Source organism: Bradysia coprophila, unplaced genomic scaffold (assembly GCF_014529535.1).
Source record: "Bradysia coprophila strain Holo2 unplaced genomic scaffold, BU_Bcop_v1 contig_373, whole genome shotgun sequence".
Taxonomy (NCBI): Eukaryota; Metazoa; Arthropoda; class Insecta; order Diptera; family Sciaridae; genus Bradysia; species Bradysia coprophila.
The window spans coordinates 2663116-2681459 of record NW_023503632.1 but is presented as its reverse complement, the minus strand read 5'-3'; the positions used below and the strand labels follow the sequence as shown (position 1 = coordinate 2681459).

General features: G+C 32.6%; 1 protein-coding gene across 3 annotated transcripts in view; it reads left to right on the top strand.

Annotated features, from left to right (window-relative positions):
• LOC119081963 (dual oxidase maturation factor 1) overlaps positions 1 to 18344 on the top strand; it is a 47617-nt gene that overhangs the window by 11596 nt on the left and 17677 nt on the right. The window contains exons 1-2 of one of the 3 annotated variants that reach the window (XM_037191270.1): positions 14588 to 14753; positions 15928 to 16328. The exons of 1 other annotated variant lie outside the window; for it this stretch is intronic. The gene's annotated coding sequence lies outside the window, so the exon portion shown is untranslated. Of the gene's footprint in view, positions 1 to 14587; positions 14754 to 15927; positions 16329 to 18344 lie in introns of those variants that run through there. One more of the 3 variants, XM_037191267.1, reaches the window with a different exon arrangement.

Here is an 18344-nt window from a genome sequence, read left to right as displayed (position 1 = left end):
TAGCCGCTAGGAAATTCCCATTTTTTGCACATTTTCTGGGAATTTTATCTAAAGCCGCTAGAAAATTCCCATTTTTGGTGCATTTTCTGGGAATTTATTCTATTGCAACGCTTATTATTGAGAATCTTTTTCAGAATATTCTGAATTTTTCCAAAATTTTTGGAATTTTGGAAATTAAAGATTTTGCCTATGTTCGCTGAAATTGGCTACATTTGTTTAAAATTTTAAAAACCCCTGTCGGGACTTCGCCCGACTGAAGCAAAAGGCCCTTCGGGAATCGCCCGAATGCCCAGTATGGCCAGTCCGGCTCTGTTGAAATACTTACTACTTGCAAGTTAAACCACTTATAACATTTTCTCAAGTTGTAATAATCTTGTTGAATGGTTCGCGATTTTTTTTTATTCGATTTAATATTAAGAGCTAGTGTGAGGTGCAAAACTATTCGCACTTTCTTTTTCAAGATTAATTTCATGAAATAACGAATTGGGTGAGGAGATATGTTATGGAGAAAAGATATGTAAGTGAATTTATAAATATATTTATATATATACTGTATGAGATGCCGTGTTATGTCATTATTGTGTCAATACTTTAAATTTATTATCATTGCAAATTTATTGTTTATTTTAACGAGCCAGAAAAAAATATAATAAAAGAAAGTTAATGTGAGATAGATGTTGTAATCGAATTCGAGCATGAAACTCACGTGGTCATGTAAATACTTATGATGTATGAATGTTAATGAATGAGTTTTACAATGAGTTTTACAAATTATCTACAATTATTATTGAAGCTACACAAAATTTAAGGAGTTTTTTCTTCCACACATTCGAATTTGATTAGTTCGATTTGTTAATATTAGACAGAATCGTCAAAACTATATTTTCTGCGATTCTAGTACTTCTTTCGATCTAAATGTTTTTATCGCATACGGTGTGTGTGTATTGACGTTATATACACGACGTACATGACGGTAAACAAATTTACCCTAGAGTGCTAAAGGTTTTGCTAGCAAAATTATGTCACTAGAAATTGAGATGTTTGTCTACTAAGATAAAATACCTCACTGATATAAGGATGTACTAGAGTCCCGACATTCGATATTTTTAACGTTACGCTTTAAGAATATACTATTAGAGTACAGTGTTGCCAAACACGCCTTCGGCTCGTATCGGTAATGTCACATGTGCGTAAAAGAGACCTATTTTATAACTTCACAAGAAAATAGCTATTAATGAAAAAATGAATGCGTGGGATGACGATAAATGTAAGAAATTTTCACCATTGCTATCTCATGGTATGCACAAACAATTTATTACGTTTGTCGGTCTGATCGAAAATTGGGAAATATTATACTGATTACGTTTAAGTACTTCAACAATGAAGAAATTCTTGCCAAGAAACACTTACAAAATAAAATGTTTTTGATATTGATCAAACATCGCCTTAACTGGTACCATGAATAGAATCATAACACCTCAAATTTCTTTGTAATACTGTAGACTATATAATCACAATATTAATGACACATTTGGGTTCAATTGACACAATAAAGTACATTCATTTGGTTTGATTTATTTTTGGTATAAAAAAAATTACTGGCTATTAAAATGTCTTTTAAGTCTAGGCTGATCTAGCCTAACATTTCCAATTTTCGTACAAATTTTATTTTGAAAATCTGTCTTAAGCGTCATGTTTTGTAAAAATAATTAACTAAATTGATGAGTTACCGTAGCTGAAAACCCGAGAAACACATTTTTGATAGGGCTTTACGCCTCGATATACAAAGTCTTTAGCCAATATAGGTATAGGTATAGGTAATGGTAATTTTCTCACCTGCGTTGTGAAAAAAAATTCTTTGAAAAATAATTAATCATAACCTGGCGTGTCGCCTTGACCGAGCCAACGGATTCATATTTTCTTCCCGAGGTGAACACATAGTTTTTCATCCGTGCGTGGCGTGAATAACCATTTTTATCCACGAAACAAACACATCAGTCTATTTCACAATTTTTCAAAACGAAAAAAAGTCACAGACTATTTATTTATTCAAAGCGAAAAAAAAGACTGCTCGCATACGGCGCAGTCAATAAAAAAACGATCTTTTCAATCAACAAATATTACAATAAATAAAAATCATCCGCTCTATTACTTCCTAAAGTTCCAAGAATACATGCCGCATTGCCTCTTTGTATAGCAATAGAAATTTTCTGCAACAGATAATCTTTGGAACGTGGCTCCCCTGATGCTCTCTTCATCAACGATCCCAACTTGTCAATAAATTTCTTTGTTTCTGGACCCATGCAACCTAATGATTCAAAGGCAAGGGGGGTAAATAAATAGTTTTCTTTAAGACGTATATAATGATTATGCTTAAATCTCTCCGCTTTATCTGCAATAGACCCTGCTTTCTTAGAGGATTCACTGATGTATGAAGGAGCCAAAGTATCACGTATTGTTACATCCCATAAAAGTGATTTTCCATGACTCCACGGAACTACTGTCATACCATCAGGTCTTTTACCGTCGTCTCTAGAAATACCAGGTGGTTGCAAAATATAGGGAAATCCTGCAGAGGAAAATGCATGACCAAAAACATTATTGACAGAATCGTGTTTAGCAATAATCCCTATCTTTAATTTGCACGATAAACCATGCAAACCGTCCTTCTTAACCACAGCACCACAATTACACTTGTACTCTTCACACAACTGGGATCCTAAACGAAGACCAACAGCAATTCTCGCTGCATTGTTATCTAATAGTAAACCTAGTTGACTCGATGGGACAACCTGCAGCCACTTTGAAGATTCTTTTGTAGATGACGCAAGCAGTCTAGCACGAGTAACAGGTTCACTAGAATCTAACATCTCGCTAAAACTGCTCCTAATCACCGGTAGGTCCCAGTTGGATAGAGAATAGACTCTCGTTCATCCCGCATGGAAGAAGGAAAAGGTGAGAAAATAATAATTTCGTCACCTGGACTGTCATTAGAGAGAGCATCAGCAAAACTTCATCTTCATTTCGCATTAGAGAAAATAAGGTTATTTTCGCCGCACGGATGAAAATCTATAAATCCAGATTTCATATCATAAAGTTTGTTCTTATACGCAACGGCAATCTGAACTAATTTTTGGGTTAGGCAGGTAACGATAAGCAGATAAATGCTATCCAGATTATTCATTAAACTTTTCTGAAAATTGTTGCTTGGGTATTTGCAAGGCGAGTACTTAACATTATGTGGCATAAAATTGCTATTACGCGCAATGGTCCATAACCGATTATTGAATCAAATCGGTTCTAAGCCATTGCACTTGATATATATGGAGGATTTGTAAAAATCTTTAACAAATTTATGAAAAATGGAACTCGTTTTTGCAATCTTTTGAAACTGTTTTCAACGAGGGGTAACTCACTTCTAGATTAAATGGATTAAATGGATTAAATGGTATTAAATGGATTAAATGGATTAAATGGATTAAATGGATTAAATGGATTTAATGGATTAAATGGAATAAAAATTGGATTAAATGGATTAAATACGAAAAAACTTCATTTTACAAAATACTGTAAAAGTCTTAAAAATTGTTGATTTTGATCGAACCACGTACTACAACTCATACTACAATGTTAAAAAGCGAAAAAAATCCACTTTTAGGAGTTTTTGGTGTAAAGTGGATTAAATGGATTAAATGGATTAAATGGATTAAATGGATTAAATAAATTTAATACCATTTTTAACAAAAAAAAAATTCCTTTACCTCACGAGTACTTAAACGAGCTGGTGATCGTGCAAATCTATTTTTCGCAATTACTTTACAAATTTTTCAGGTGGGTAGCCTAATTATTTCGGTAAAACTAAAAATTTTTTTTTGGGTTAAATGGATTAAATGGATTTAATGGATTAAATGGATTAAATGGAAGTGCGTCACCCCTCGGTTTTCAATCAAAATAGATCTTTGTCATTGTTTTGTGTTGAAACAGCTTTACGAAAAAAAAACAACTTCGATCGCCAACAACCTAACTTGTCAAATAGTCAAGGTATGTGTCTTTTGATTTAACATCCATTCCATAATTTCGCTTATTTATGTGGCGAAGTAGGTATATAGTAAATCAAATACAAAACAAAATCCGTTAAGACATGATCAAAATACAAAAACTGATTATTTTTCCTACGATGAATGATTGCCCAAAAATGTATTGGTAATGAATTTATGGAAATTTACGCTTCCGCATAAGCATCAATCCATACGCGTTGGAATTCTTTTTTATTGATAAAATACACGAGGATTGATTACGTACGTGGTAAAGGTGTAAGTACATTTACAATTCATATCAAATGTTGTGAACGAACTTGTTGAAGGTTTTTACAAGAAAATTGTATTTTGGAAGGTAAAAGAAGCAGACTTCTGCTCGAAACGCTATTGTAGGGAATTTTCTTTTGAAAAAATATACTGTCGACGTAATCGTCAATGGTAATTTCCGGATGGTAGTGCAGTCTGAAATAAGATTGCGCAGATAACTGCTATATCTCCTTATGTTCGCACTTCTCCTTTCCACTGTAGGATTCTTCAGGAACTCTTTTGTGGTTTTTGAGATTCACGAAAATCGTGGAAATTCGCGTCTTAACGATTACAGGCTCTGATTCTTAGAAAATATAGTCAGATCTATGTTACAGACAAACAGGCCTCGTAGCAATAATCGTTTTCATCTCATGGATCTAAATAAAGTATCTTGCTAATTAACCAATTTTCATTATCGGAACGGCATTTACCTTGCTTTATTTTAGCAGACTTATTTTTGCAACAACTATCTCAAAAATTGATGAACTCTGCTTGATAAACGAATTTATTCTAACATCGAATTCATTGACCTACTTTTAGTCCGAGTAATTATCATTAATTAAAAAAAATAAATTTAATTAATTATCTCTACTCATCAACACATTTAAATTTAAATTTTGTTTCTGAACACCACACAGTGCAACACTCACAAATAATATGGGTGGGTGTGATTGTTTCACAATTTGCCTTTTTTTCTACATCGTTCTGAACAAATAAAATTTGTTTCCTACGATCCAATCTTCAATGAATTAAGAATTACCATGCATAACACATGCATATTGCAATAGCTCGCACAGTGCTGCAAATACAATCATATTTTACACAATTGAAATATTTACCTTTCAGAAACGGTATAATCAATAAATTGGTTGATTTTGTTGTTTGAAATACAAGAAAAGACAGAAAATACAAGAGAAGCCTTTTCTGAACGTTAAACTATAAAAGAAATTCTATATTATGTCGATAGAAAATTGGTAATCGGACGTAACTCATTTACAGTTAGCTTTCTGCTATTGATATATCTTTTGTCTGTATATAGATGCATATACAACAAAAGCATGACTTACGTCCTATTACAAATTACTTTTCTAAGCTATTCGACTTGTTACTTGATTAGTGTTGCCAGCAAATACAAAAATTCTGGTTAAATTTTTTGGAGTTTTTCTCACAGACCTGTTGATAGTGAGACGACTAAAAGAACTCTGAATGTCTGAATAAATCTAACGAACCCTTACAAACTCTACAAAATGACACCCAGACACAAAAAAAGCGAAAATTTTCGATGCATCTACGGCATAATATGGTGTTATCACCTCACTCCATCGATATAATACACTGTAGATAATGAGACACAAAACGAAGAGAAAAAGGAAATTGAGAAATGCAGAGTTTCAATTATTTTCAAATATTTGTGTGACATTATTTCGCGCGCTGTCTCAAAACGTAAGTTACGTTAAGTGCCCATTCCACTTAAAAAAAGTACTCCGTGAGAGAGCCGTTAGAGCGCCGTGAGAGAGCAAGCTGTCAAATAAACAAAGAAAAATTGAAAAAATTCAATTTTGTCTCTCACACGGAGTACTTTTTTTGGTAAGAGGAAACTAAGCATTACACATACATCCATGTGATCTTTCCGCATAAAGTTGCTTTGACACTACTTATCTACCCTGTATTATCGAAAAAAAAATCAAAAATATTTTACGCGTTGTATGATACGAAAACAAACACTCGAAATCACGAGCCGAAAGTTATTCGAAAGCATCCATTATTAGGAGAGCAAATAAACGATGTGCATAGTACTTGCAAACAAGGAGTGAAAACAACAGTTTTCTCGCATGCGACTCGTTTTGAATCGAATTGAATTGATACATACGAAAGCGGAGTTAATTCTCTCACTCTCTTTGCTGTTTTTTTTTATTGTACCTTTCGTATCACAATGCGTGTAAAATTTTGTGCATCACAGGAGGGAGTTGTAACTCAATAGCAGTATAATTTTTTAGGTATTCACGCTTATACTGAAATGTCGTGGTTTCCCCGTAAGTGGCGAATATCTATTTAGTTGTTCCGAGCCAAAACAATATTTTTTTGTTGCGTTAAGAAAATTCGTTCTTTATCAACTCATTTCATAGAGTACTGAAACTGGACAGTGTACTGTTAAAAAATTTGTAAAACCTTTTCACACAAACGTGTACTCGATTTGGCAGCTGTCATCACGATCACTCATGCTTGTAGTGTGTTGTCTCTATGCGTTACAATTTAAGTAAAAAATTGAAGTACCTAGGCCAGTATTAAGAGCATTATCCTCATTTTATAAAATGAATTTAGTTTGGTGGAATTGGGTAAATTTGCAACAGACGATAAGATTCCTTTGTTCGGCTATCGTTTTACCCTGATTTATTTATGATTTTTAGTTTAAACTAGTGGATTGGGATAGGCTACACTCAGTCAAAGTGTTGAGTAGGCAAAGTATGTTTTTATTTTTTCAAACTTTTAAAATGCGATTCATAATGATTGGTTGTCTCAATAACAATCTGAAGAGATTACACATTTTTTTGTAAATATTTTCTGCGCACAAAAAGAAAAAAAAAAACTTCAAATTAATTCATAAATTTTTTCTGCTTCTTTAAAACAAAGCATTTGAAATATATTTTAAAATAAATTGGAATCAATTAGTAATTAATTGATATTTTTCAGCATTCATATGATTAAACAAACGTATAGATTATCGAGAGTCGAGGTAGAATTCTATAATAATTTTCAATGTAATTCAGTAAACCGCAACGACATATTTCTACTTGTGTTATCTACAGCACATTTTTCCATAAATATTTTTTTTGTTTAAGTTTCAAAGATATCAACTTATGGAGTTAAGCTTCACATTGTTGGCTTTTTTCTTTATAGTCTTAAATAACAATTATTTATTATGTTGAATATGAACTTGCGAAACTGTTGATGGTAATTAACAACGACGCTTCTACCGTATTGAGTGAAGAACACTACATGTGTAAGTTCGTGTTAAATTTTATTCATGGTCGCTACGATTTTACTGCTAATTTAATTAATGAATTTTACATTGTGTTTGACTATCAAATTCGTTGATAATTATTAATTACAAATGCATGGTTACATTCAGCCATGTTTATCCAAAATAAAATGTGTTTTGAGCTTTTCAATTCTGTTGTTAAGCTTTAAATCACAAATTTCTGGGTGAAAGCTCGGGAGGCTCCTCGAAGTGCCACAACGTACACAACTGTATCAGTGCTGACAGAACTTTGGAAGATCAATGTAAATCATCAGGCAAACAACGAGACATAGATGTAACAGATTTATCAGTAGAGACCTCATATCCAAGAAGTCACGAGTTCGATCCCCGGTCCAAGCATTGCTATGTACTTTGAAATGTGATGATTGCGTTATTTAGCACTCACCATTAGGCACCTGATGGTTGTTCGATCGTATTAAAGTCGTAAATTCCAAGGTAGATATAGTGAGCAGGTAATGCCATGTATAACTGAATCAGATGTACGGTGTACGTGCGGCGTGAAAGATCGATACAAACGCCATCTACTACTTTCGTTAAAAATAAATTCGTTTTGCGATAACGAAAGTATTTTGTGAAACACAAATAGGTTTTGTCAACCATTTATAAAAAGGTGTTTTAGCATCGAACTTAGGTGCTTACCCGCGCGTCTAAATGGCATTACCAACACACTATTATATACCTTTACTTGGCAAATCGTCAAGAAAATTCAATTCTATTTCCTCGCAACCATTACTCCATCGGCACATTGCTAACAACTCACAATGTAAACTTTTGTGGGAACGACATCTATGTTCGAGTAGCAGATCCATAATCGTAATCCAATCCACTGGTTAAGTGTTTTGTACGAGTGCACAACAGGCCCATTTATAGCTTAGGTGCTGAGTTCGTCCCTAACGAACTAAGTAACTAGATGTAATAGCTATTTTCAATACATGTAATGCAACAAATCAGTGCTCAAATCAAGCTCAATTGAGCTTTGTCACACTCACACATCTTGCCCGTGAAATTCACGGCGTGAATGGAATTTTTTCTTGCGTCTACCGGAAAGGAAAGGCTAATTTGGATTGGATACGGAAAATTGTACATTTTATTAGAAGGATTCATTTCGGCACTAGCAAGTAGTATAGACTAGACGTGAGAGCCTTGTCATATACCATCGTTTTACGTTTAACAAAACAAAAACATTTTGAATCTTAAATAAAGAACTCATTATAGTCAATTCAAGAAAAAGATATTCCACTTCCCATACAAAATACTGTATATAATGCAACGTACATTTGTTAAAATAACACTTCAAAATTATGCCTTAATGACGTTGATTTAATTTGCAACATTTTACATAATAACCTCATCATGCAAAGACATTTGTTTATACAGACAAAAAAATACCACAGACACAGTGGCACAAATTACCAATTTAGAGATTAATTTAACGTATAGCCAAGTATATGTCAATAATAAATGCAAATAAATAATTTTACTCCATTTAGTTCGATATTATTATCAAATGAGTAGTAGCACCTCATGTGGCGCCTTAGAAAAAAATTCAAATTAAGTAAATATTGCAATTTGTTTTTACCAATAATTTCGATTATAATTATGATTTGATCGCCAGCTTTATGGTTATTACTTTACAATAAAATTAGTGATTTTTCAAAAAAAAAGTTATTTGCATTCACCATTTGCAGTTGTAATAACGATCGAATGATCAGTGTACATACACAACACTCTTTGTGTTCAAGTGTTACAACATCCTTCTCCAACTTAATTTATTTGATTTACTTAATTGAATAATTTGCGTTATTACATTTCTAATAACTTTTGATGTCGATTTTGTCTGAATGAACTACTTGCGAATTGCAATTCTTAGTTCACTTCAAAATTTTGGTCGACCATTCTTTTCTGAAGTATGTGGCAACACCTAGACGCGCATCGAACCGGTTCGAATCACAGCTCAACCGGTTATTAATTGTAATTATTATGATGACGTTCTACACTCACGGAATTTTGAAAACCGACACATTTTCTGGTCTGTGTTTTACTGGTTTTTTGTGAATTTTGCATGTATTTTTATATGGAGAAATCAGAAACTCAAGTAAAACACAGAAACAGAAAATATGTCGGTTTTCAAAGTTCCGCGAGTGTAATTCGTTTTTTTTTGTTGCGGCTGGATTTCGAATCCGCGAGATTTCTCGGCCAGAGTTTTTAGTTGAAAGCAACTGTGCTAACCAACTGACAAACTGACTAAAATGCCCCGATTCCGATCAAATTATTTTAATTAATTTTCGACCAACACCTCCTTCCTTCAACCTTACCGATTCATTTTCGCGTCCAGCCTGTATTCCAGATTTAATTCCTAAATTCCGTGATCTTAGTTCCAGATGCATTTCCTGAATTCCCGACTTTAATTCTGTTGCTCAATTTTATTACCATTTCTCCAGCTCAAATCTTTTGCTAAAATCCAAAATCGATTCCATAGTTATTCAATCATCACTTATATTTCCATGACGGCAACTTCTTCTATCGCATTTGCGTTCTCTAGGTCCATAGCTTATTGGTTTTTTAGGTAACTGGTCATCTTCTCAAACCTACCAGTGATTTTTAAGAGCTTCTGGTAACCTTCAGCTACTATGGTCTTATATGGGCCAATACTTATATAAGTAAGTTAGCATGAATGAAATAAAAGATTTTTTGTCAGACACTCTACTTCGAACTGTGAAGGTAACTGATTCAATGCTTATCTGGCATAAGATGCACTTGCTGCGCTTTCTACTTTTACATGGTTAACTTTTATGTGCCCTGCCACGGATGTTGAATGTTCAAGATGAAAATATGATCAAATTGAAATATAAAAATTTCCTTTTTCCGTTGAAAACATGTATAGAAATCCTGATTGCAAATACAGAAGTATGACTCAGCTCGATCTGAATCCAAAAACAGCAACATTAACTTGAGAACATTTTTTTCAAAGATCGACTAGACATGTTAAAAATCAAGATTAGATCAAATTTCGGTCATTTAGTTTAAATCGTCCAAATTCTTTTTTTTCTCAGCTAGACAAGCACACATAATAGGAAAAAAAATCAGTTAACCGAATAGCGCTAAACAAGGCCTCTTTTTTTGTTAAATACTTTTTCCATTCCACATAAAAATTGAACAGACGTTGACCGGAAACGCGCTTAATTACGGTTCGGTTTTTTTTTTCAGTCAATCTTTAACGACAGCCGCGGTAAGGAAGTAATTTACTTAGAGAGCGAGAGAGAAAAACATCGTGTATGTCTTGTAATTTTGTACGGATTTAGCGTGTTTTTTTTTTTCTCGTTAGGTACTTATTTGCTTTTGAAATGTCTCTATTTGGGCAAATTATTTATTTGCATGGAAAAAAAAATATTGTTTTCATTTATCTTGGCTTGTATGTTAGTTATATATACGTTGAAACGTTTTGGAGTGTAAAAATGGCATGGTAATTGATAAAACAATTTTTGAAATAAAATATCACGGAAGACGGACGTTTAACAATGATTTACTAATTCAAATTTCGTAATAAATTCGATACGCGAATTAAATCCTAAAACGTTAAACCTTCAACGTATTTAACAGCTTCAATATGTAATGCGGTTTTAAGGTGGTATCTTAGGACAATATAATATCAAATGTCGATGATGTCGATTATCGTTTTAAGATTCAGATAGCTTAATTAGAATTTCTTTATTTATCGCACTAGACTTGACTTTTTCAGAAATATTGAAAATATTGTCGATTCATTCATAACGTCATACTACGAAATGTGAATTCGATATTTAGTGAGTCACATTCCTGGAAATCAAAGAATAAAAACGTAAGAATTCATGTGGATACATTGAACCACAAAACTCATGATATATAAAGTCACTCACCAGATTGGCAGTACGGTTCAAGGTAATATACACGACCTTGCCTTTGGCGTGCTGAATAATAATACAAAAAAATATTTTTTTTTCTCTGTTGCCAGTAAACGACACAGTACCGTACATTATGGTTCACTTACGAAATTTTTGTCGTCATTTTATATGAATTTTTTGAATCAAAGTTTTATTATAAGGAAATAAAATTATACGCCGAAACGTGTGGGCAAACGTACGAACAAGTAGATTGATTGACTTTTAATTGCAGAGCTTGTAAATTTAAAACGTTAATTATTTTCTGGGCGTTCTTGTAATAAAAACGAATTTCGTTCTAAGTTTTTCGTTGTTTTTTTAAAATCATATGCGCAATTGATGATGTCGGTCTCGGTAATCTAACACAAATCATATCATGATCTTTTATTTCCAATAAACAAAACAAAATAAATCGTCTCCACATAATATATAATAAAACAAAAACTCGAATAATTTCAGAAGTTATTGTATTTTAAAGTTATGACATTCAACCGAGAATATTGCAAAATTCATATGAATTGATCAGTATGCGAAGGTTAATTAAATATTTTACTAAAAAACAATTATATGCGACGGCGGTAGACACAGGTATGCATGAAGGAATCACTTGATAAATCTGTGGACGAATCTTTGCAAGTTGCAAGTTTCTATTATTTTCTTGAAAATGGTATTCATTCTGTTTGTCTGTACGTACAATACCTTGGGCGTTGGGACATGACAACATTTAAAAGATTGCATATCATCGTCGGTATGGTATTTGTCTTATTTAAAGTATCTTACTAACAACATCTTTTACTTCATTTCTTTTTATAAAAAAAAAACTAAATTATTTTCAATCTTACAGGCGAGCGTAGCTCTCGATTTTCTAATTTATTGATCACGATTTTGTCTAGCGATCAATCAATTAAAAAAAAATTAACAAAAATGTAAATATTGAATTTGAACTAAATTAATTTGACCATGTTCAAACCAGAAAAATAAATAAAAAAGACTTAATCAAATTGGATGCTACATATACCATATGTACGTACATGAACCAGTGTACCTTTTTACTTTTACCGGAAGTCCTTGTATGAAATGATTGAACAAAAGTAATGTAAATATTTATTAAAAACAATTCGTTGCAGTGTAATTGACGCCATTAAGGTCACCGTTGTACTTTGATAGAAGCATGTACAATCACAGTGCAGTCAGTGGCAGTGAAATTTCAGCATGAATTTGCTTTAGCTGATCCACACATACAATCAAAACTGTTTATCCTTGTTTATACGGTTGAAGCTGATTCACACGCGTGTGGTAGTGGTAGTGGTAGTGGTAGTAGAAAACATTTCAAAGACTTATAAACTCATTCAAACAAACAAAACCGCTTATCCGTGCTGATACGGGTGAAATAGTTATACGAACATGAGTGGCAGTATGATAAAACCGTTTATCAGCTGAAAAACAGCTGAAACAAATTAATGCCTAAATTTAACTGGCGTCGACTTTATTGATATCAGAAAAAAAATCTCTCTGCATCAGTCTAATTCCTTTTTCGTTTCGTCAATCAGTCCTACATTTTCTCAGTCAAAGACTTTTAGTTGTATCATTATTAGGATCAATCTTACGAAACAATAGAAGATGGTTTCTAACACCCTTCTGTGAAATGATTAGATGTGTCTTTCATGACTTAAAGTCAACACTTTTTTCGACCGATCTAACGTCATTGAACCAATTTCAACGTCTCAAATTTTGTACTTCATTTGCACATGAGCGATATTGTAACACTGTACTTTCATAGCCCAACATGAAACACTAATACTATGTACAATGCAACCCTAAAGAATTACACATTTGTCAGTTAACCTGTTACAGACGGCTGTCATCCGTTATCGACAACGTCAGCAAGTATAAACGACAAGCTCTGAAAATGTTCCAATGAGGTCTTACATAGTAAAGAGCATGTTCAAAACAAATAAAGTAAAAGATTTCTGAAATAAATCTCTGAAAATCTTCTATCAAATGAAATGATAGTTTGAATAGTAAAACTATAAAATGTTTGCCGTCGTCTGTGACAGTTTAACAAAAATACACTCGCCTCATGTCCAATAAAGTTGTCATCATCACGTAAAGATGGAAAATTTGTTAAAGTGAATGGTTGTCAGTACTTCACCAATAGGACGATGATGATGCAAGACAAGTTCTCCTCAGATCATGTTTTTGCAAAAAGATTTTCAAATATTATTAATCGATGTGTGGACACATTTTGTTTGATTCGATTTATGGAATACTAATAAATTAATCAATTTTATAAATAAATTTTTAATGAAGGTAATTAATAAACGTTAGTGAACATAAATTACGCTTGCAACAAAATACCATAGGCACGGCAGAGTAAAATAAACCTGGCAGGAGCGGTTCATTTTAGAAACGTCAAATAATGGACCTAATACACTGTCTGAAAATGAACTCAAATGAACACTGACATAAATTGAAAAAATTTATTCGCAAAAAGTATAGGGTTACTAGATTATTCAGGTCCTCAGTAGGCCTGTTCATTTTTGAGAAATAGTCTTAAATTCATCTGGCATGGTGTCTATCTGGTCCGGAAGGCTAAAATATTGGACCCGTATTTTTTTTAGAATTTTAAAAAATAGTTTAGATCTGGGGAGCGAAGCATTTGTTCAAATGTACGACAGCGTTGGTTAGAAGAGAGGAGAATGATGGTGTATATCTTTTTTACTCTTCTAACCAACGCATTCGTACATATGAACAAATGCTTCGCTCCCCAGATCTAAACTATTTTTTAAAATTCTAAAAAAAAATACGGGTCCAATATTTTAGCCTTCCGGACCAGATAGACACCATGCCAGATGAATTTGAGACTATTTCTCAAAAATGAACAGGCCCAGTCCTCAGTCAAATCAGCGCTCCTGCCTGGTTAATTTTACTCTGTCGTGCCCGTGAAATTTTTTTTATTTCAATTTGGTGCGACTCATAAAATATATTCATTCTAAAACATGAAACAAAGATATGAAGAAATCTTTCTGTGCTACCAAACTTCCTTGTGGCCGTTTATGTGAAGCGCCGGTAATTTCTTTTCCTAATCTCAAATGCATAAGATTAAATTCGAAAACTAACTCAGCGAGAAACCAAAACATTTCAAACACACAAAAAAATAGCATGTATTTAATCAATACATATTTGTGGTGGCACAGATATCGTTAACTAACACATCCATACATAACGTAAACGTAACGTAATAGCAACAAACAATATTAAGTGAAGAAAAAGCTAAAGTTTGAAATAAACAGTCTCTCAGATCAGATTCGGTATTTTAGTTAATAAAGAAACTTTAAGCACGTCGGTCGATTGGATCATCGTGTCGTCGTGTATATATGATTTTTTTTTCTTTCGTTTGTGTATTTATAAATTTTCGTATACGGCAATCTCTTACATAAAAACTTGATTTTGGTTTGAATAATTATTTTCTTGTGTTTAAATTTAATTTTTGTTTTGTTGTTATATGTTATTGTTGGCAATTTAAAGAGAAAAAAATGCCTGCGATTTTTTTCACATTTTTTCTTCGTCTCTAAGTAGATTTATTTTAGCATTTAATTGCCGTTGGTTATTACATTTGTGATGTTATATTGTCGAAGTGAAATATGCAAATAACAAAAAAAAATTAAAATAATTATTGAGTGGCTTTATGGTTTAATTTTACCGCACGTCGTTCCGATTTCATAGAAAATATTAAACCCACAAATGGAAAACATTGCCTACAATTTGCAACATTATTAAATAAAAGCAAGAACATCATTGTCACGATTTTTTTTTCAGCTTTCATTTTTTTTAAACCTAAAAATCGGTTGCAACGAGTTGCGCGAAATATACATACCTTTCAATCATCTTCTTGTTCTTGCGATTTGGAACAGAAATCCTGAAAAATCGTAAAGTTTCGGTCGATCACCGTTTATTGACTCTTTGCCATTTTTTTTCTTTCTTCTTTAAATGCCTTTCAGCGATGCATCACGTCTATGGATAGCCGACTAACATACACATTTGACATTGTAATTTTCGAAAAAAATAAAATCACAAAATTTTTATTGTTTTGACTAAGGTCATCTGGTCATCTTGACTTACAATAATATTTCGTTTTTGTTTTATTCAAATGTTCCATCAAAGGCACAGCACATGGATGTCTCGGCTCTGTTTTAATATTTTATGCAAATATGTGTAAAGTGTTGATGTGTTTTTTTGGTACCATTTCTAAACAAAATTTGCAAAACAAAAAAACTTCTAAAGAAGAGTCACAATTTACTGTGGTCTCGACTGTGATCAACCGATTTTTTAACTTAATTTTTCAGTTAAAAATATGTTTCTGTGTCAATATCCTTCGTTAAAGACGTGTGGTTAGCTTGAATTGTTCTGAGTGAAAATTATAATTTGAAAATTGTAAATTCAACAATTTAATTTTTTTTTTCATAATTCATTATCCAATCACTGTAGACGATTCACCAGTCTTGATTTATTCTATTGACGATCAGTTGCCCCATTGTTACGTGTGTCGATCCGAGTCAACGTATTTTAAAGATCACAAATATGTAACTACTGCCACAAATGTTAAAATTTTTCTTCTTCTCATTAGTCAACGAAGAAAGCCTTTTGTGAACATAAACGAAAACGTGATGGATACTTCATTATTGTGACGAAATTAAATCGAAAAATAAAATAAAATTGTTTGGTTCGAAATTATAACCCATAAGTGATGAGAAATGTTGAGGTTCTTGGCAATATTGAAAGTGAAAAGTTTAAATAGTTGAGAGGTGGATCACACACAATACTGATTGTTTGACCTGTGATCTAAGAGCAATTGAAATTATAATACTGAAATGGTTACACTGATCATTCTATGTAGCTGAAATGAAATGTGTTTTAACAACGGAGCCTAGTGCTGCATGACAAGCTTTAATTTGGATGATAATTTATATATCCCGTCCGTCCTGGAATTGAGGATTTATTTTTTGACGACGAAAAACTAAAATTTAAGTAAGTGAATGACAATTTTGCTTTCCGTTTTTTTTATTGAACAACGCACTTCAAGCATGAGTGGTACTCTAAATAGAGTACTGAAACAGGAGAATGTATCAAACAAATTTGGCACTGTAAAAAATGTTCATACAAAAATAGTACTCGATGCACTTTTGCTTGAAGTGCGTTGGATTGACACAAAAGAAGCCGTTACATGTGCAAGATGTTTATAACGAAAATATTTACTCACTGTCTTCGAAACGCAACAGCATCTTTCACAAAACATTGTTTTCTGCGTTTCATTGCATCTAGAATAACAAGTTGTGTCGCCATATAAAAATAAGTCTATTAAACCACCTGTTGGCTAGAAATAACGCCTATCTAAAAGATCTTTTCGCCAAAATTATTTGCATTTCCGTTTAATTAAATTTAAAATATAAAAAAAAACCAAAGCTTAACATGACTAAGGAATGCAGACTCCTAATATTAGCTGCTAATATTACAACCTTGCGAAAAATGTTTGTGTGACTATATGAATCACTGCGGTACCTAAACTAATATTCAATCCACAAAAAGACCAGTTGGTGAGGAAAATTGAAATCTAGTTCCATGCCAAGCATACACAATCCTATGTGTTCAGTTACGATGCGGAAGTCCAATTAAAATTTCTTTCCAAAAATTATTTTTAAAAATAATTTTGTTTTTGTTGCATTCAACACTGTTATCGAGTGTAATCTATACGAATCTACTGTGGCTGCAAATATTTGTTCTTGAGAATTTTAAATTGTACTGTTCGTTCAAAATGCATAACTTGAAGATGTATGCACAATAAGTGCATTACTTTTATGGAAAAGAAGTAATCAATAAATGTAAAATTACAATTTATGTCAGTTGCAATAAAATCAAGGTAAGGGGAAGGTTATATACTTCTATGATTATAATAGACATACTCGTTTAATAATGCATACAATTTACACGACACATACCTTATGTACTATCAGTCAGCTTTGTATATTTGTATACACACTTGCTTATTGCATTCTATGCACGCATGTAAAATGAAAATCATTCATAAAATGTATGATAATTGTAATCGCATATATAATTATTATATACGTTCACCGCGCGCTTACCTGTCGCATACGAATTTAATTTTATTTGTCGTTTATGGTAGAAGTCGGAGTTTTTCTTTGTTGCCACTCTTCATTTATTAGTGTCAATTCTATCAATTCATGTGCTTGAAGAGTTTCATTTTTAACGAAAAAATTGTATGTACAAATCCGGATATTTTAATACCAGAAAAGTGGTCAAATTATGAGCTTTCCAATATTCACTGAAAACCGTTCCTGAAAAACCTTCGAATTTACAATTTATTTGACACGGCGGTCCTTTCAATATTTTCATTTTACTCATTTCGAAAATAACTTGGTTTCTGTACGATGTAAATTGTCTGAAACAAGCATACACAGCAGCTATCCGCTCTTAGCTCCAAGCTTCAAACAAAGAAGCCATAAAAATATCTTAGGTCCTCTAAGCACTCTTGTTTCGGATGAATTATTATTGTGAAAAATTACTTACTTCATTCAGTATAAAAACATAAAAGTAGCATTGGAACCATTTCCTTCGATACTTCGCCACAAATAAACTCAACAATATTCATCATTTTACTCGATTAAAATCCAAGTACAAAAATGCAAAGCATTGTTTGAGCGAACACAATAAATAAATTATTTCACTTGAGAAAAATTGCAGCTTAATAATAAAATGTCACGATTCAATAACAAGATGAGACCTCAGTCACGAGCTAATAAAATTCGTTTTAATGCATCAGAACGATAAACGATGGAAATAAAATTCAATACAGCTTATTATAGTAATTGACAGGCAGTCAGGTATGACGTACCATTCAGATTCCATTTGACATTATTTTCTCGGTGTGTATGTGCATAATGTTTGTGGATTAAAATAGTAGATTTCATATCGCTACGGGACAGTAGTGAATGGAAATGGTAGAGTGAGTGTGAAGTTGAATAA